The sequence below is a fragment of the Macaca fascicularis genome, chromosome 1 (genome assembly GCF_037993035.2).
Source record: "Macaca fascicularis isolate 582-1 chromosome 1, T2T-MFA8v1.1".
Classification (NCBI taxonomy): Eukaryota; Metazoa; Chordata; class Mammalia; order Primates; family Cercopithecidae; genus Macaca; species Macaca fascicularis.
In genome coordinates, this window is record NC_088375.1 from 64068382 (window position 1) to 64088880 (window position 20499).

The 20499-nt window shown below is 42.4% G+C and overlaps 1 protein-coding gene and 1 pseudogene across 14 annotated transcripts in view; one reads left to right on the top strand and one right to left on the bottom strand.

Moving 5' to 3' along the window:
- Positions 1-20499, top strand: part of SRGAP2 (SLIT-ROBO Rho GTPase activating protein 2) — a 249014-nt gene that overhangs the window by 29174 nt on the left and 199341 nt on the right. The window contains exon 3 of one of the 14 annotated variants that reach the window (XM_065540897.2): positions 3767-3830. The exons of the other annotated variants lie outside the window; for them this stretch is intronic. The gene's annotated coding sequence lies outside the window, so the exon portion shown is untranslated. The remainder of the gene's footprint in view (positions 1-3766; positions 3831-20499) is intronic. 14 annotated transcript variants of the gene reach the window in all.
- Positions 12968-13387, bottom strand: LOC135969750 (ragulator complex protein LAMTOR5 pseudogene; annotated as a pseudogene).

Below are 20499 nucleotides of genomic sequence, written 5' to 3' on the forward strand. Positions count from 1 at the left end.
ACCAACCTAATTATCGATACCTCCTATTTGCTTAGCATTTTATGCTTTTTAAAATGGGTCTCATTTCATATCTCATCTGATCCTAAATATCCTGTGAGGTAAGCAGGTCAAAAATTATCATTATTATTATTTTTTGAGACAGAGTCTCATTCTGTTGCCCAGGCTGGAGTACAGTGGCGTGATCTTGGCTCACTGCAACCTCCACCTTCTGGGTTCGAGCAATTCTCCTTCCTCAGCCTACCAAGTAGCGGAGATTACAGGTGTGCGCCACCATGCCCAGCTAATTTTTGTGTTTTTACTAGAGATGGGGTTTTGCCATGTTAGCCAGGCTGGTCTCAAACTAATCTCAGGTAATCCACCAGCCTCGGCCTCCCAAAGTGCTGGGATTATAGGCGTGAGCCATCTCGCCTGGCCAGCAGGTCAGAAATTAGTAATCCCATTTAAAATTTGAGAAAACTGAAGCATTAGGTAGGCTAAGTGACATGGCCAAGGTCACATAGTTAATAGGGCAGGATCAGAATTTAGAATGCATGCTTTTTCTTTTAAAAACAACTTTATTCAGGTATAATTTGTGTGCAATAAAATTCACTATTTGAAACCTATAGTTCAATGAGTTTTGACAAATGGTATTTATACTTGTGTAGCCACAATTATAATCAATAGGTTGAACATTTCTATCACCCGAAAAAGTCCCTTTATGTTCCTTGGCTTTAATCTTCCTCTTTACTTCCCCAAGTCCCCCTATCTTTTGATGTCTAATGCAATGCTCTTTTCACTGTCCCACACTCGAACTTGACAGTCCTTCAGCCATATCCTTCTGGAGAGAGTCCTGGCTGGCAACCAGCCCACCTCATCATGTTGAGTTATGAGAGTGAATGGGAAGTTAGTGGGTTGGTTACTCCATTGTTAGTTCCTTCCTTCCCTTCTTTTACCAGCTCCAGGCTATAGAAAAATTATGTGGGTTCTCCTTCCCAAGAAAGCTTGAAAAACAGGACACCAGCTCACCTGTCTGCTCTTGCTTCCTGGTAGCCTGCTGCGGGGGAGGGGTGTGAGTGAGCAGGAGGTGGTGCGGTGGTGGACTAGGCAACCTCTAGAGGATGCTCTACTTCTGTATCGTCTGCTCAGTCTCCTCCTTAGGAACCAGCTAGCTCTCTGCTGCCTAGTTGCAGTTCCCCAAGGCTTTAAGCAGTCTGAATTCCATATCCGATGAATGAATCCCAAAGGTGTTGAAGATCCCAGTTCTGAAAAATGAGCAAACCCCAAGTTTTATAGTAGAAACTTGCACAGCAGATCAGGTCCTAGACAGATCCCTCCCTCTGTAACTGAGTTAGGTTTTAAAGGGAGATATTCCCCATTATACTGTTCCTAAGTCCTAGATTTTGACTGTAGTGTTCGGGACATTCCGGAGAGTCACAGTGTTTATCCCGGTGCTGGACCAGAGTTGCTCCCCGGTGTTGCTGTGTGGCATCCAGCAAAGGCAGGTTGGGAGCCTGCTCCTTTTCATAGCCAGCTTTGCCTCCAGACCAGCAAGATGGAAGATAGGTGCCTTCACTAAGCCCCTCAGGTGGCCACAGGATGTGATCCAGAATGGTGGTCTCTACTTTTCTATTTGCTCCCATTTAGCCACCCAGTTTGGGAGCAGCCCTGTGATATTATGATTATCTCTTTCATTCATTTTGGGCTATTTGAGTTTTTAGGGCCCTTTCCTGTCCATTATCTCCTGTTCTTCTCAATAAGTCTGATATCTTCTGTTAGAGTAAAAGCTCCATCTCCTCTGATCTAAGACAGCTGCAAGGACAGAACAGACTCAGATTTCTTCTCTGCAAAGGCTCATCTTAAATCTTGGGCCCTATGGTATTGATTTTCTTCTAGTTATCTCTACAAATTTTTCTGGCTTTGCTGAAGGGGGAAAAAAATCACCAGACTGCATGCTTGAGCTTCAGGTTTCTCCTTAGCTGGCAACCTCAACCAGAAAAAAATTCTTTTTGAGAGCACTGAGCCTCAGGCACTAGTTTTGCCCTGTACTCCCCAGTGTCTAGCTCTTAACAGCTGGTGGCCATCCCTGGCCTCCATCTTTACTTTGCTGCATACCTCAGCTTGGTAAGTCCTTGATGTTGACTCCTTGACCTTACTGCCATCTTCTTTCCCCTGCAGGGGCCTCTTGAACTATGGGGAGCTTAGAAAATAGTGGGCTTTCTGTGTTTTATCTACCAGCAAAGCTGGGTACCTGAATCCTCATGTGACAGTGCTGCATGGCTGACTCCAGTATTCTTCAGGAGACACAGTAGCAGAAACAAAGACTTAGTTGAAAGCCCCAAGTGTGTATATCTGAAGTGTTAATACAGAGATGGGGACAGAGAGCTGCTCATGTCTGCAAAGCAGGACAGTCCCACTTTTGCAGAGGTGACAGTCCATAGCAATGCCGTATCTTCCATTTCCCATTGGAGTTAAGTTTCCAAAGGTCCATGAAGGTTTTATTCGTTTTTATGCCCCAAGAGAACTTTCCACAGTAATGAAAGAAATGTTAAGAACTGCAGGAAATGGGTAAGATTATAGATGGCCAAGGAAGGTGGCAAGGAACAAAAAAAGACAATGTATTTTAAAGGAAGACTTTATGGAGCTATTTCATGGATGCTGCTGGTCACCTGGGAAAATCTTGGATTTATTTGACAGTTCCCATTTTCCACTTAGGCTTCATGTATAAATGGGTTTGGGAGCTAGGAAGGGGAATAATACCCTCCCCAAGGAGCTGTGGCTGAGCTCCCAGTCCCCAGGACCAAACTGAGCTGCTGCAGCTGGGAAGCAGATTGGCGCAGCCCTCCTCAAAGAGCTCACAGCCCTGTGGTTATTCCCTGTCTTTTTCCCCTTGTATATTCCTCTTTGCAGCTTGTATCTTCCTTTTCTACAGGAAATCTCAGCCGCCTAGCCCACAGCTTTACCTGGGCCTGGTTGGGCTGCTGTCTCCTTCCTTTATTCTTCATAGCCCTTAATCACTTCTTATTCTTGGCCTCCCTGGGAGGGAGGGAAGAAGGGTTTTGTTCTGATGCTGGCCTCCTGGAAGGGCTGTATCCCACCAAGACAGATGGCTGCCTAGCCTATATTTAACTGTCTCTGGGGAAGAAGATTCCACAACCTATTTTGAAACCTGTTTCATTGATTGACAGCTTTCAAATTAGGAATTTCTCGCTGATACCTGACTTAAAATTTGACAGCTATAGTTGAAACTCATTTCCTTTCGTTTCTTTGAAATCATAGAGTTTGGGAAGGAGAGGGATTTTTGAAGTCATCTAGGCCTACCCCTAATGAAGAAAATAAGTTGAAGTTGAAACTGAGAATGCCTCCTCATCCTCTCATTGAGGATCCCATCAGTTTTGGGATCTGCCTTTGAAATCACACATTTGGGTACCATTCTGTAAAAATCAATTTAATTTTTGGGGAAAAACCAAGTGATTCTGGAGTTGGAAGTTTAGAGTGCGAGGCATTAACGACTTACTCTATTTTGTTTCTAGTGAGAAAGTTAAATGATGCTTATAGAATAACCTTGCCTCTATTGGCAGAGAATAAAAATAAACTGAGCTCTCCATATACAAAGGCTTCCCCAGTTCTTTTCCTTTCACTCATACCAATGCCTGTCAAGAAAAAAAAAAAGGTTATTTTTCTCTCCTCCATCAGTGGGATTCTCTGTATTTTAAATATCTAAGACTAATGTCAGGTGACTCAAATTCCACTGAAGTCTCCCTTTTTACTTGTCTTTCTGCTGCTGCAGACCTCTCCTGACGTGAGACTCTGCTGCTTCTCTTGACCGACTGCATCTCGATGGCAGAACACGGGTGAGAAGCTAATGATGTTGTCAGTGTGTGGAATCTTGTTATGTGGTATAGAAGTCCAGCATTCTAGGCAAATAAACCAAAAGGTATTAGACTGACTATAAAGGGGTCTTGGGAAGGGATCTTACTCCTTTTTGATAGTTGGTACTTGTACCTTTTCTCAACACCTGTGACATTGTTTTTTCCAGAGATAGCATCGCATGTCAAGTTGGAACATCAGTTGCTTGGATCAACCAATAAGTTGTATCCAGACCTGTGACCAAAACTGAGGTGGTATTTGGGACATCCTTCACCTTTTGGTCTGTGCTTCAGGCCATGAGTAGTTAGTGTATACCTCATGTTCACGGGCATTAGCATCTCAGGCTTTTGAAATACGGCTAAAATTTAGTATTCCACCTGCACTTGATCTACTTGAGAAGTATTTAACAGGTCTATTTTATAAAATCCCAGGGCAGCCTTTTCTGCTACCTGGTTGGATTGGGCTACGTGAATATAACTCATTTTGTTATCAACCTGAGAAATAGGCAGGTATACTGGAAACACCTTCTTATTTGGGGCAATTGGACTAGTAATTGGCCAGTTAATTCCAAAAGTCAGTTAAAACAGAGAGTCTTTAAAAACGAAGACAAAACAATTCTCTAGCATTTTATTTATTTTAATTATTTTGAGACAGGATCTCTCTGTTATTGCCCCAGCTGGTCTCTAACTCCTGGGCTCAAACCATCCTACAGTCTCAGCCTCCTGAGTAGCTGGGATTACAGGCACATGTCATCATCCAGTTAGCATTTTATTTTAATTTAAAAATATGTAAATGACAGACTGGCCAACATGTTGAACCCCATCTAAATACAAAACTTAGCCAGGCAGGTGGCAGGTGCCCGTAATCCCAGCTACTCGGGAGGCTGAGGCACGAGAATCACTTGAACCTGGGAGGCAAAGGTTGCAGTGAGCCGAGATCACACCACTGCACTCCAGCCTGGGCGACAGAGTGAGACCCTGTCTCAGGAAAAAAAAAAAGTAAATGTACACATATTCACAAATCTTTTTATGTGGGCCAGGACTTTTTCTTAAAGTATGGGTCCTTCAAGTAGAGTTCTGTTGACTTTCTTTCATAAATTATACATTTAACATTTGATCTGTGATTTTCCAGTTTCAGTTTAAGTGAACCAAGTTCTTAAATACATTTGAGAAATGAAGGACAGAATTCTTCCAGATTTTTAAGCTCCGCTACTACAACCTTTTACTATTGTCTTGCCCATATCTAATTCAGCAGCATTTTTTTTTTTTACCAACTTGCCTTCAAGTTTTTTCCAAGTATTCAACCTCTTTTTCATAGGAATATCTTTTTTTACACTGACATTTCACTGGTTTGTTTTATATAATAATTTAATATGTAATTAAAATAACAAGTATACCTATTATGAACTAACTACTGACCCTGAAGCAGCCAACCTGGCTGGTGGGAGTAAATGTGAGTAATACACAATCAGCCTCCAGTGTGCTATGCAACTTAGCCAGTTTATTTTGAAGAGTAGTTGAAGTATGTCACATAAGTTGGCAAGTCAGTTAAGAAAGTATCACCTGTATATTTCTCTCCTTTTTGCATCCACTGATTGCTATGGGAATTTTATCTTAGCACCTGTTATCATAATTCTTCTATTAGACTATAAGCTTTTGGATGGCAGGGCCCTTCTCTTAGTTATCTGTGTATCTCCAGTGTCTCCTGATACAGTGTCTGGCCTATAGTAGGTGCTCAGAAGTACTAACTAGATATATATATATATGAATGTATCTTTTAATTATATGTGTACATGTATGTGTATATTCATGTATCATGTACCATACACACATATACTTAGTTCAGTGCTATATATTTGTTGGTGCCAAACAGCTCTTTATTGAATAGATGGATATATGTGTGTATTACATAATGTACTCAAAATCCAAATGAGAACCTATAGAGTATCTATTGTTTAGGATTTTTGCCATACTGGTTCCTTGTGTTTGCATGAGAAACTGAAAATTGACTGTGGAGCTTTTAGGCTTGGATTGGAACAATATGTCTTTTAGGAAGATTACTCTTTTAATAATAACTAAAACTCATTCTTAGAATAATAAAAATCATATCAATACTAAGTAATATTTATCGATTGCTTACTATGTGCCAGGCAGTATGCTAAGTGTATGTTATCTTAGTTCATATCCACAGCCCTTCAGAGGTCTTCAGAAGACACAGCAAGGCATGTTGTGTTATTATTTCCATTTTTAGATGAGGACTCTTTGAGAGCCAGCAAGGAGGTGGTACAAGGTCTAATCTTTGAACAGTTGAGAAATGGGTAGTTTGTTTTCATAGTGTTGCTTCTTATTTTCAGGGTTGGGGGCCCTTCTAGGCGGGGTGAAAGGAACCCTTACATCTAGAGACTGCCTAGAGGGAGAAACTGACACTTGCTTTTGGCTTTCTGGGAACCAGGGTAGGTACTCTGTTGATTCCAGAGACTTAATAGGATCCTGTGACTGGGCATTGGGCAGAGTGTTTGAATAGCTTCTGGCCATGGTAGGTAAAGCCAAAGTGGCAGTGAAAACAAGCTACTGTGGGACATTAGACCCTGCCTGTCACTTTCTTCCCAGGCCACTCCCTTTTTGGAGGGCCCTTCTGAAACTCCTCTTGCTCTGTAGTCTGGATGCTTGTGAACAAGCTGCTTGCAGGTGCCAAAACAAACAGCAGTGTGGGTCTCAGGGCCTGGGCTGGAAGCTGGGCAGAGGGTGGAAGGGCTCCATTTGGGAGCAATGTTAATGGAAGTAATTTTTCCAGCTGAGGCATGGGGTTGGTTCTGAGCTGAATTTAAGAGAAGGCTATGGTCTTTTGTCCTTCCACACTTTTGGGACCCAGCAGATACTACAAATGCAATCTTTACAAATCCACTCACTGCCAGAAATGAATCTAAAAAAGTGCTAGTCTGTGGGCCTCTTGGTCAGGAAGGTGACAGCAGTGACAACAGCAGAAAAACAAATCAAACAAACAAAATGCCTGTGGGCTAGCAAACAGAATCTCTTTGCAAGGTTAATTCTGAATGTCAGACTCTTCCCTTTTTTGTAGGTTGGAAGGAGGCAGCAGCACAGGGAAAGAGAAAGCAGTTGGAGGCCACCTTCTTTAGTTCCCCTTCAAAGAAGAGCAGTAGCTAGTATTGTGGTTGGCATTAAATTGATATAAAGACACCCTGACCTGGAAGTTAAATGAAAAGATTTTTTTTCTTTCTGTTTTGAGACGGAGTCTTGCTCTGTCACCCAGGCTGGAATGCAGTGGCGTGATCTTGGCTCACCGCAGCCTCCGCCTCCAGGGTTCAAGCAGCTCTTGTGCCTCAGCCTCCCGAGTAGCTGGGACTACAGGCATGCGCCACCATGCTGGGCTAATTTTTGTATTTTTAGTAGAGACGGGGTTTCACCGTGTTGACCAGGCTAGTCCTGAACTCCCAACCTCAGGTGATCCATCTGCCTCAGCCTCCCAAAGTGCTGGGAATTATAGGCATGAGCCGCTGCTCTCAGCCAAATGAAAAGACTTTTGATGTACTTTTTAGCCAGAGGGAGTTTATGCTGCTGTGTGGCCAGTTTTTCCGTATGTCTGCGGCAGTTACAATTTTTGACAGATATCTTGAGAAGAGTATAGATTTTGATAGAGGGAGTAACTTTATTAGCAAGACTGATTTCATGTTAGAATGAATTCTCTGGGTGTTTTTCGAGTTACTTTATGTTCCTTAAAAAGAAAGACATTGGGCCGGGCATGGTGGCTCACGCCTGTAATCCCAGCACTTTGGGAGGCCAAGGCGGGTGGATCACGAGGTCAGGAGTTTGAGACTAGCCTGACCAACATGGTGAAACTCCGTCTGTACTAAAAATACAAAAAAATTAGCTGGGCGTGGTGGTGCGTGCCTGTAATCCCAGCTACTCAGGAGGCTGAGGCAGGAGAGCTGCTTGAACCCAGGAGGCGGAAGTTGCAATGAACTGAGATTGCTCCATTGCATTCCAGCCTGGCAACAGAGACAACGTCTCAAAAAAAAAAAAAAAAAAAAAAAAAAAAAAGGCCTTGACTGGTCTTGGCAGTCTTTGGGTTTTATTCAGAACAACTGTGTAGAGTTGGCCAACTCAGGAATTCTAGACTAGGGAGAGAATTTTGCAGAGCTGTTGAGCATGTCTGTGGAAATGTGCTGTACTCATCACTATAGAATGGTTCTCCAGTTTGACTATAAACTCATGGAGCTGGCTCCTTGAAATGCTAGCATCCTAGCCATGCATGCATGCAAGCAAGCAGAATTTGTTCATGCCTAGGCCATATGTGGATGTCAGTCTTCTTCAGTTTCATATCCGGTTTCTGCTTGCCTGAGTTAGAAATGAAGTCATCCGGCACTCACAAAACCTCTGGTCTTAGAGGCTTAAAAACAAAAACAAAACAAACATAGCAACTATCCCACACCACCTTAGTGAGGTGGATATTATTGTCCTCTTTTCAGAGGTGAGGAAACTAAGGCTCAGAAATTAAGATACGTGCTCACGGTCACACAGGTCCTAGGAACTGGGATCCAGGATCCCAAAGTCTGCCTCTAAAGCCTATGCTTTTCCCATAGGGCTGCTGAACCTGACCTTTGCACTTCTTCCATTCCTTGGAAGTAAATTGAAATGAGTTTGGGTTGGCGCTGTGGCTCACACCTATAATCCCACCACTTTGGGAGGCTGAGGTGGGTGGATTGCTTGAGCCCAGGAGTTTGAGACCAGCCTGGGCAACATAAGGAGACCCCATCTCTACAAATAATTTAAAAATTAGCTGGACTTGGTGGTGCCCACCTGTGGTCCCAGCTACTTGGGAGGCTGAGGCAGGAGGATCACCTAAGCCCGGGAGTTGGAGGCTACGGTGAGCTGTGATCATGCCTCTATACTCTGGCCTGGGTAAGAGAGCAAGACCCTGTCTCAAAAACAAGCTAACAACAACAACAACAACAACAAAACTCCTAAAAAACAAAAGAAATGGGTTTGAGAGAGAAGAAGAGAGAGAAACTAAACTGTGGGTGTTTGTAGTTAGGTACTTGTGGAGGACCACCTACCATCAGATGGGAGTGGCTAGCCCTTTTGTTTTCATTTATGCAGACAGACTTCCTTTTCTACATCTGCTTGTTGTACCCGGTAGAAATAAGGATGCTGCAATAGAGCAGAGGAGCTAAACGTGACTTCCTCTGACTTACATAATAAAATAAGAATCTCCCCAATGGCCCTTTCCTGTCTGCTGGTCACTGTGATGAAGTGGGCCACCCTAGGGACAGCTTCACTTAAGGGCCTCCCCAGGGTTATCAGGTCCACAAAGGGTCTTGGGATCAAATGTGCAGCTAAATTGATGAGATCAATTCATTAGGATAAAGACTTCTACTTCTAAACAGTATGGTGCTTGGGTCAGTGTCTCTTTAGAAGTTAATGTATAGATAAAAAATTTCATATTAGGGAGAGCTCTGTGCTGCCCTTTCCCAAAGCTTTGGTTATTTGATGGGAGGGCAAGACTTCTTAAACCTGCATCAGAATATTCAGCTTTGAAAGATGACAGTTTTTCTTGAGGTTAATTTTGTACCTGCTGTTTCTTTTAGAAATGATTGCTCTATGGGTTTAAAAGGTGACCCAAATGACTTTTTTATTATTATTATTTTTTAACTCTGGGAGGAGTTTGCGTGTGTGTTTGTGTGTATGTGTGTTTTATCTCTTTCAACTCTGACCACCTGGCAGTCAGCCTAATCTCTGCTCTCGTGTTGACCCTTTAATTCAACATTTAATTACCTATCTTGGTATCTATATGAATTTTATTTTATTTTTTTGGCTTTTTTTGAACTCATAAAGGGCATCCTAGTTCCTAGAGGGCATAGTGCCCATCTCCCCCCATCCCCCGGTGGACACTCTTTTCCAAAAGACACATGGTACCCTTCACACCTGAGCTGTGGTGGTTGGGTTTGTCCCCTTTGCTTTTGTTCGCAGAACGCCTTTACACCTTTTGCAGTTGACGGTTCTGTTGTACTTGTAAGGAAAATCAGTTGAAATAAAAAGAGATTAAATTGAGAGACAAAAAGATGCTGTCATACTCCCAGTTAGAGGCAGACTTTAGTCTGTATTTTCAGATTTATTTTGATTATAAAGTATAGTCTCCCCACCGCCACCCCCTGGCTGCTTTTCTTTGTAGTTCTGTAATCAGGAGTCTGTTATTCTCTTTCCAGTGCTGTAATTAGTAGTCTGGTCTAAAACATAAAAACCTGAAAGTTATTAATGGAAATGTCACTACTCACCTCATTTTTACAGAGGCTACTTGGCCTCTAAGTCATTGAGTCTTTGGGAAAACATCATTTAGCATTGACTGTGTGCAAGAACTGTGCTGTATGCTGGGGATTTAAAGACAAATAAATAGGGTTCCTGCCTCTGAGCGTGCATCATCTCACTAGTGAGGCTCACATACAAACAACCAGGCAAAATTCAGTGTCATTGAGAAATGTTATAATTGAGTTATATATAGGGTTCTTATTTTGCACTTCTCTGTAGAGTAGTAGTTTCCATACTGTGTGGTATTTGCCTGTTCACTTGCCTGTACCATGTCTCTTGAGGGCCAGGAACAAATATGGATATAGACATGGAACCACAAGCGAATAGATGTTTCTTAATAATGCTAGGCCTGTCTTACAAGGTGTTCCATAGTGAAGCCACCTGTGAAACAATGGATTTTGCCTTCTTGTTTGTTAACTAAATGCTTGATTTGCTTTTTAGGATTCTATTAGGTTAAATCATATGACATTACCATTTTGTTGATAATTTCACATGATTTCATATAATAAAAAGAGATCAATTTTACAAACTTCTGGTTTTCTTTAAGTTTAGGTCATGCACAGAGGTGAAGTTCTGCACAGGTACTGGGCATCCTATATGTATTTCCACTAGGTTACTATTTCTGAGTGTGAGTCTCTATTTGGAACTTCAGAGAGGGAGCCTGTGGCCCAGTTATTCCAGTGTCACTCAGCTCTGGCGTGGAATTCTTCTAGGTAGTGCCTTTTTGTAGACTGGACAGGGAATAAAACTGCTGCTCTGTGCCCATTTATAAATATTTGCATTTACCTTGGAGAATGTACAAGACCCAGGCTTCATGTGTGTGTGAGAGAAAATAGCAAGTGAAAAGGATGTGTACACAGCAGCATGAATGGGGTGCTATTCTTAGCTGGGGCTCTAACCTAGAGAACAGGAAACAAGATGCTTCTGAATGTGGACTACGGCTGCCCTATGCTAGAGCCAAGAGGCTTTGAGTCATAGGGAAACTCATGACAGTTGCTAGTGTCCTTCAGACCTTCCTCTTTTGTAGAAAGTTTCATCCTTGGTGCATCTCAGACTGAGATGGAGGAGGGGGTGGCTCTCTTTTCTAAGGAATCTAGAGAGAAAGGGCAGATGTAGTCTTGATCAGTGGGCTTCTCAGCTGTGCTGCTTCTTCTGTAGAGACAATCTGGATCTATTTGGTTGATGGAGCAGCTCCTCTCATTCTGAGTGGGTTTAGCATTTGAGAAATAGTGGGGTAACTTGGCTGACTGGACTAAACCTTCTTTGGCAATTTATAATAAATGCTCTCTGATTTATTGTTTATTTTTTCACATTAAGGTTGAACCTGATTTGCCCTTGAAAGTTAAAGAGCAGGACTAGGACTAGAAATGCCTGATGTATACTGTAGCACACAGTGGAGTGTCGTCCATTTTTTAGTCACTTGGTGACTAGTGATTAATTGATTTGAATATGTCAATGTCTGGCAATTGGACCAATTACTCAGCTTCCCTATCTGATGGTGTGGTTGATAGAAATGTTTCCAGGTGGCATTTTCCCACAGGATTAGGATGGTGGTAGCATTAGCCAGGATCTCTTTTGTCACTACCACTGTTACTGAATGATCTGTATTTTGAACTTCCTTGACTTAGTATTATACATCCAGCCCCTACCCTAAATGCTTATTATTTAATATGGACAACTTACAGGTTAATGTTTTAAAACTTTTTTTTTTTTTTAAGATGGAGTCATGCTCCGTCACCCAGGCTGGAGTGCAATAGTGCAATCTCAGCTCACTGCAACCTCTGCCTCCCAGGTTCAAGTGATTTTCCTGCCTCAGCCTCCCGAGTAGCTGGGATTACAGGCAACTGCACCATGCCCAGCTAATTTCTGTATTTTTAGTAGAGACAGGGTTTCACCAGGTTGGCCAGGCTGGTCTCAAACTCCTGACCTCAGGTGATCCACCCGCCTCGACCTCCCAAAGTGCTGGGATTACAGGTGTGAGCCACCGCGCCTGGCAAAACAGCATATCTTTAATTAGAACTCAACATGAGATGGTATTTCTTCAAAGAGGGCCTGAAATTGTGGTATTACCTCCAAGCGAACTCTATGAAAGAAATCGGGTCGGTATATAAACCATTTAATTTCTCCATTTCTCTAAATAGGGAAAAAAAATTTTTTTTTTTTTCTTTTTTACTCAGAACACCAAGCGCATTCAACCACCTCAAAAGAGGTTATAGCTAGGGCGCCCCTCTTAGAAGAAAAGACATTTTTTTTTCCCTTAAGATTGGTGCATGGAAACTTAGAGCCTCATTTCTACCATCTCTCCTGATTTGATATAGATTTATGAGAAATGAATATGGGGAAAATACTGGCTGTGGACTTGAAAACTGTTAACTTGGTGAACAGCCTGTTCTTTTTCATGTTAACTGTGTACTTTGACTATTCCAGATCCCTATACTTCTCATTTGTCATGCCACATTATTGCTGCAAGTTAGCCTCCTTAGATAAGATACATAGCAGTTAGCTGTCTTCACCTGATGGGGAGGAATAGGGTGGAAAAAAGAATGTGACCAGTTGTTGTCAACTTCTCTGTGGAAGTGGTAACCATGTCAGAGCCAGGCCCTGGAGACCTGGCTTGGAAAAGCATGAAGTTTTCCTACCAGGGACTTCTTTTTTTTTTTTTTTTTCCTCCAGACAGATTTATTGAATATAGCAAAATTCTATATACAAAGTGACTTGGACCTGCTGCTTCAAAACATGATCCTTTCTTACTCATATCTTGATAGTTGGTCCATAGAACATTAGAAAGCAACTGACTCTTAAATAAATAGAAAAGTGCCCAATGCACATTAAATGAATGGCCTAACTTCTGGAACTTTAGTAGTTCTATAAGGTAATTAACATAGGTAGGATCGAGTTCCTGTGATAGGCTGCTGAAGAACAGATATGAGGCGTCAAGAGGCCATTTTGTGCACTGCCACTGTGATGCCATCATGTTTCTGGATAATAATGTTTCCATTATCTGATTCTAGACACACCACAGGAATATCAGTGGGGTCAGAGGTTAGCTTAGCTGCTTGCTGGGCTAGAACAGATACCACTCCAGCATGCTCGTCTGACAGGGTCCCACGGCAACCCAGATTAAGTCCTTGTGAATCTTGTACAGGACTCCAACAATGGAGGGATTCTTCATTGTGTCTTCCAAGTGCTGCTCCAAGGTTGCCTCCATCCCACCCACCGACCACCCAGGCCCAGAACCCAGCGACACAGCATGTCCTTCTCCAGCACAGGCCTCAGTCACTTCCCTACCAGGGACTTCTGTAGAGCCCTAGACCTTTCCATCTTAGTGCCGAGTTAAATGAGTCACATAGCCTTCAGGTAAAGTCATTTCCAAGGGATTGTGAGAATGTGCCCAGCTTGGTTTGGACTGTGTCACGCTTACTTGTACTGGCTTATCTTTGCTACTAATTTGTGTGTGTGTGTGTGTGTGTTATTTTTCTTTTAACTATTGTTGATGATTTGAGTGATGCTAAAGATTTTGATGATGGTAACTTTCTGTCAGAGATATAGATGCAAGACACCCAGAGAATTGATCTTGCCCTTCATCTGACACATTGTGACCAGTTTGTTGAACGTGGTAAGGCCTGGAGTTGTCACTTCGAATGTGTTCTTAATCTGGGAAATTTGAAGAGGTCTGCAGCAGGGAGGCTGGTCAGGGAAGTAGCTTTGCAAAATAAAATCTTCATACTGATGCAGTCGCAGGGAACTTGCCTTTGGGTTTGTGATTGCAAAGTGCTGAATCAGTCTTTGGTGTGGATACAGAATATTTGAAGCTAGTTGAAGTGTAGGGGTGTCAGGACAGGAGAAATGATGAGATGAAGGCGTATCAGAGGCTGAAGGTCACGTGATTTTTTCCTAGTAAAGGTTCCTTTGATGTGGAATTTATCTGTTTAGTCCCCCTAATTGGAGTTGTGATCTGGTGTCTGTTCCTGAAGACTCTGCTTTTGGCCCTGGACTACTTAATTCTCTTTGCTCACCAAATCGATGACATAAGTTACAAGTTATGAGATTTAATGCTTAGAGTATGGTTTTGGATTATAGGTTCCTTGCATTTTTAAGTTAGCAGTTAGCAGAAAGAAACCAAGAGAAGCAGCATGGTACAAACAAAACCCCAAATAAGTGCTAGTGTTAGAAAGAACTGGGTTCAAATCCTAGCTGTGCCACATGTAAGTTTTATCATGAGAGTAAATTGCTTTATCTCCCAGAACCTCAGTGTTCTTGTTGCTAAATGTGCACAAAATAACTAGCTATCTTATAGGGGGGTTGTGAAGTTAGAGTGAGTGAAGGTGACATGTCTAGTAAGGGCCTGGCATGTAGAAGCACACAATCAGCTTTAGCTGTTTCTGTTATTAGCAGTGGACTTAGCACTGTGTAAATCTGTCCTTCCATGCTTCCCACTTGCCCATTTGTCAAATGGACTTGACATTCCTTGCTCAATGGTTGACAGGTAGCCAAGTGAGATATCTGAGCTGTTGGGGATGGATGTGTATCTCAAGATCCTGGCATCCAGACTGGGGCTCTACAAGTTGCACTATATTTGCAAGTTGTAGCAGAACTATATTAAAAACATGCCCTGCCTGTTTCCCCTTGTTGGTCCTCCCATTCAGAGAGGGGCTTTCTGGCCTTGTGCTTTAAATAGTCCTCAGATGGTAACGTGGATAGTAGATGAACACAATTCTTGTGAATCCATTTGCCTTGTGTTTGGGAGCTCTATTCTTAGACCACAATCACCGGAATAGAAGCCTCTGACCCCACATCCGAACTGAAGCTATGTGGGCCTGGCTAATGGATTTCTTTGGGAAGCTGGGACAAAGGACTGGGTCTGCTTCTGTCACTGACTAAGCCAGGTATGGAGCAGTCCATTAAAAACCAGTCTCCTCCCAATTGTCTGGAGTTTATGAGCCTGGCTTACCTAGGATCTTTTCTATGTTATGATCCTAATTAAAGTTCAGCTTGTTTACTCTGCTCCAGTCAAGGAGTTACAGGCGAATCAAGGCAGATAAGATGTTTATGGATGAACCCTGTTTCATTTTCCTCGGATCCACAATTAAAGAATTAACAGCACTTGTTATTTATTGAGCAGAACTGTGGGAGGGAGGAGGGCTTTAGTGCTTGTTTTGCTGCTTTTGTGAGCCCAGGGCTGCGCCAGCAGCATTTCACTTTTAATCCTTAGTATTGTTAGGCCTATACTTCCACCTATAGAGGTGGAAATTGAGGATCTTAACTTGCCCAGGGGTTCATGATCACAAACCTTCTGCTACTTCATACCTTGAACACCATCTCTTCTAATAGATGGGCAATAGTATGGTCATTTCTGTGAAGATACTGGTGACTTAAAAGCATTACTAAATGTTTATTAAACACTTGAATATAGTTATATATGTGAGAATGGGTTCACATCTAGGGCTCCTGACAGTATTTGTCAAGATGCTGGCCCCAAACCCTGAGTTTGTCATGTTATTTAGGCATATTTTGTTGCCCAACTCTGAAGCCAAATGATGCCAGGGAGAGGGAACCTCCATACTGTGGGGGTGTTTCTAAGAGCAGCCTGATCCTTAATTATCCTACTAAAGACAGTGTCCTCTGTTTGTGGAGTGCCTTTCTGCAGGGAACCCCTGGAGCTACCAGAGACATGATCTCAGCCTCATAACATCCCTGTTAAGGTAGGAGGGGGCTGAAATCATTTGTTCTCCTTCACATTGAAGGGAGACTCAGGCACGGATGGGAGACAGAGGCACAGAAGTTAAATAATTAGTCCAAGGTCACATCAAATGATTTCCAACTCAGCTGATGAATCTGTCTAGGTCTTGGTCTCCCAAATATTGCAGCTTCCCTTACAATGTAATTTGATCTCGAACACTTTACATGTCTTATTTTTCTTCCTCCTTTTTCTATTTTGGTAAATAAGATGTTTTTTACACCTACTGCCTGATTAATGTTGGGTTTTAATTTAGCCCTTCAAGATGATCAACGACTTAACCGAGGAAACTGCTGCCAGAATGTAGTTTATAATGTACCCTTTTTCCTATGCTCAGTTTTCTGCTTCTATATATTGTACATTGTCAGTCTCTGTGGGTTAAGAACTTTGGGACTCTCAAGAGTCACCTTGACCGAGGAGCTTCTGCAGTTGGGAATTGTCACCTTTCTCAGAGCAGTGCTATTGGGAAAAAAAAAAACTAGACATTTTTGTTCTCAGCTTCACAGAGGAAGTGGAGCACATTCAAGGGTAGCCCATTGGCTTCTCCTATAGGAATAGTATAGATTTGGCTTATTTTATTCCTTGTTTATTATAATATTATTATTCATAAGCATACCTTTTTAGTTACCCTCATGATTTAGTATCTGTAAGAACATGAGCTTACTGTTTGTGTAATATTTGTCCCTGTATTTTAGATGGGAGTTGCTGAGGCGGTGTAAGGTTTGGTGACTGTATCTGGCCTCTCAGGGAAATGGCCAAGTTGTTCAGATTCTTAGCTGTATTATGTGAAGTTGTCAGCGTCATTGCTTACTACTGTGAAATAAGTTATAAAGAGGAACTTTTAATAAAAATAAATAAGATTCACTCAGGGGAGGGGTATTCATTGTTGGTGAAATATGTCTACTACCAGATGCTTTTTGGTCTCCCAATGACCTATCAAACTGCACATCTTTTGGCTTTGTAATATATTCAGTTCCACATTTATTCATTCAAGATTTTTTGTATCCTCATTATGTGCGAAGTACTGGGTTGGATGCTAGGTGACAGAGATGAACAAATCCCTAGTCTTAGGATTTCACAGTGGATGTTGGAATTTAGTGCCGTTTAGCTTCATTAGGTTCTGCAGTAGTCCCAAGATTTTCCAAGATCATCCTGTCCTCCAGTGTCCTATTGATTCAACTTCAGAATATATCCCAGACTCTGTCCCTCTTTACCCTTCACTGCTGTTGCCCTGGGCCCATCTGCCATTATCTCTCACCTGGATTATCTCAGTAGTTTCCCAACTGGTTTCCTTGTTTCCACTCTTGCCTCCTTCAGTTTACTCTCAATATAACAGCTAGAACAATCCTTTTGCAATGGAATTCAGATCATGTTTACTCCTCTGTTCAAATCCTCTCATGACTTTCCATTTTTTTATATGATCTGGCTCCTACTATCTGTCTCACTGAGTTTCCTACTACTTTCCTGCTCTTTCTCCTCTTAATAAACACTGGGCTCATGGTGTTTCCTTTAACATGCCAGGCATGCTTGACCCTGTCCTGTCTCAGGGCTTTGCTGTTCCCTCTGCCTGGAACATTCTTCCCATAGTGTCTGCATGGCTCACTCGCTCACTGCTTTGGATTGTTGCTCAAAAGTCACCTTATCAAAGGCCTTTCCCAAAGGATTAAAAATCATTCTACTATAAAGACACATGCATACGTATGTTTATTGCAGCACTATTCACAATAGCAAAGACTTGGAACCAACCCAAATGCCCATCAGTGATAGACTGGATAAAGAAAATATGGCACGTAAACACTATGGAATACTATGCAGCCATAAAAAAGAATGAGTTCTTGTCCTTTGCAGGGACATAGATGAAGCTGGAAACCATTATTCTCAGCAAACTAACACAGGAACAGAAAACCGAACACCGCATGTTCTCACTCATAAGTGGGAGTTGAACAATGAGAACATATGGGCACAGGGAGGGAAACATCACACACCCGGGGCCCGTCGGGGGTTGGGAGGCAAGGGGAGGGATAGCATTAGGAGAAATACCTAATGTAGATTATGGGTTGATGGGTGCAGCAAACCACCGTGGCACATGTGTACCTATGTAACAAACCTGCACATTCTGCACATGTATCCCAGAACTTAAAGTATAATTAAAAAAAAAAAAAAAGAAAAAAAAAAAAGTAACCTTATCAAGAACCTCTAGGCTACTCTGCATGAAATATACCCCACTTCACATTTCCTATTTGATGTCTGACTTCCCCTCCTCCTTCACTGAAATGTAAGCTCCATAAGGGAAGGGATTTTGTCTGTTTTGTTCTGTTGTATCTGTAAATACCTAGAAGGTGCTTAGTAAATATTTGTTGGTTGAATGAATAAATCAGCCTATTATTTAATCAGTCAATGTCTTCTGTAAAAAGGACTTCTCATACCATTGGCACATATCTGTATGATGGCTGGTGTAGAGAGGGACATGGTCAGAGTGGCTCTGTCTGTGTGGAATAGTTTTCTTAGTATAATCCCGGAAGACTCCTATTGGGGTTAAGCCACAGATTTAGCCTTATTAGTACCACTCTTTAATCATAAAGTCAGAGGATGTTACGATTGGAAGGGATCTGGGGGACTGTTTGGTCCTCTTTTCTCATTATTGATGTGAGAATAACAGAGCCTAGAGAAAGTAAGTGAATTACTCACAGTCATAAATCTGTAGGGGCCAATCTGAAATTAGGCTTCTGACATCTGATTCTGTAGTCTTTCCTACATGTGTTCCCCCTGGCTGAGACAGTTTGTGGGCTTTCAGATTTGACAATTTTCTCTCCAGTCTCTAACCAGGAGCTTTTATCTGGACATTCTAGGTTAGCGTAGATGGACGATGACCCTGTAATGTGTGGAAATCCCAAAGGGTGAGCACTGTGAATGGGAACTACCCCAGATGTGTCAGGAGCACCACAGGCACTCTCACTCTTCCATTGGCAGATGTGTAGGGTGGAAAGGAAACCAAAATCAAGACCCTTTGTCACTCCAGTTCTTTTCTTACATGTCACAGTCAAATGTGTCTCCATTTAAATTCAGATTTTTTGATGAATGGCCAGACCAGCTGCAGGCCCTTTGGGCCAGAAGCCTTGATCTCGCCAACTGTTCATTTTCTTGATGGACTTCCTTATTTCAGGCATTTGTGTGTAGCTGGTCTATTGTGGAGTTGTCAGAGGGGTGTAGAGCTCACTCTTTGGGACAGTCAGTCCTCCCCGTGCAGCATGTCCCAAAGCTGGCCTGCCTCCATCCTCTTTCTAAGTGTGTGAGGTCTTTTGTTAAACAGGGTAAAGTGAGAGAGGACTCCTAAAGAGAGAAAAACTCCTCCAGCATTTGCTGGAACATGTTTGTGAACTGACCAAGATGTAATTGGGATGGTATAAAAAAAGACTTACATTTTACTTAATTTCTTGCTGTCCGGTTTGTGATATATGGTGCCCCAAATTGAGTTTAGAAGGAGCTTTGATCATATGTCAAGAAGGTGTCATATTTAATTCTACTCCCTGCGGCCTCTCTTACAATACCAGTCATGCATAAAGCCCATGGTTTTGCTGCATCTAGTTTTACTCAAGCAACGGCTCTGGACTTTCATAGTTTACACCGACATATTTCTAGTTTGCATCTGAAATGTACTCTGAGGATGCTGACTTCCAGATAGCTATTTTTGGGTTAAGGGAAGTTCACGTCTCCTGAGTATAGTAGTCATACCACCTGGAGAGCTTCATTTTGGTTTGGTGACAAAATTTATTTTAGCTTAGTTTTCTTGCATTAGGTGGGGAAAAGAAGACCAGAAAAGTTTAGGGCATTTTTCTGAGACACTCAGCAAAACTATGAGGCCTAGAATTGAGAACTGGGTATTACTCTGTAGATGATGTCTTTTCAAGTTGGGCTAGTGGAGTTTCTGAGCAGCAGCTGCATTCTCCTTATACATCTTCAGGTTTTGTAAAATTACCTTTAGCCCTCTAAGTGATCAGATCTGTCTCACTGTCACTCATGGGAGCCCTTGGTCTGGACAAGGTGGACCTAGAGTAGCTGAGTTCAAACAACTGAGGTGGCAGGAGGGGATCTCCCACTTGATTCTTTTTTTTTTTTTTCTTTGAGACAGAGTCTTGCTCTGTCACCCAGGCTGGGGTACAGTGGCGTGATCTCGGCTCACTGCAGCCTCCACCTCCCGGGTTCAAGTGATTCTCCTGCCTCAGCCTCCTAAGTAGCTGGGATTACAGGCGCCCACCACCATGCCTGGCTAATTTTTTTATTTACAGTAGAAACGGGGTTTCGCCATGTCAGGCTGTTCTCCAACTCCTGACCTCAAGTGATCCACCCGCCTCAGCCTTCCAAAGTGCTGGGATTACAGACATGAGCCACTGTGCCCAGCTCTTATATATTTTTTTAATTGAAGAGTTAGAGAAGCAATCTCAAGGTCAGGACAACTCACCCTGAGGTTCTTCTCACTTGTCAGGGATTGTGCTGGATTCTGACTTAGGTTCTGCCATCAAACACAGAATGCCCTGATCCTTAGAGGCAGAGGCAGCTCTTCAGCCTATGGGGTAAATAACCAGGGAATGGAAT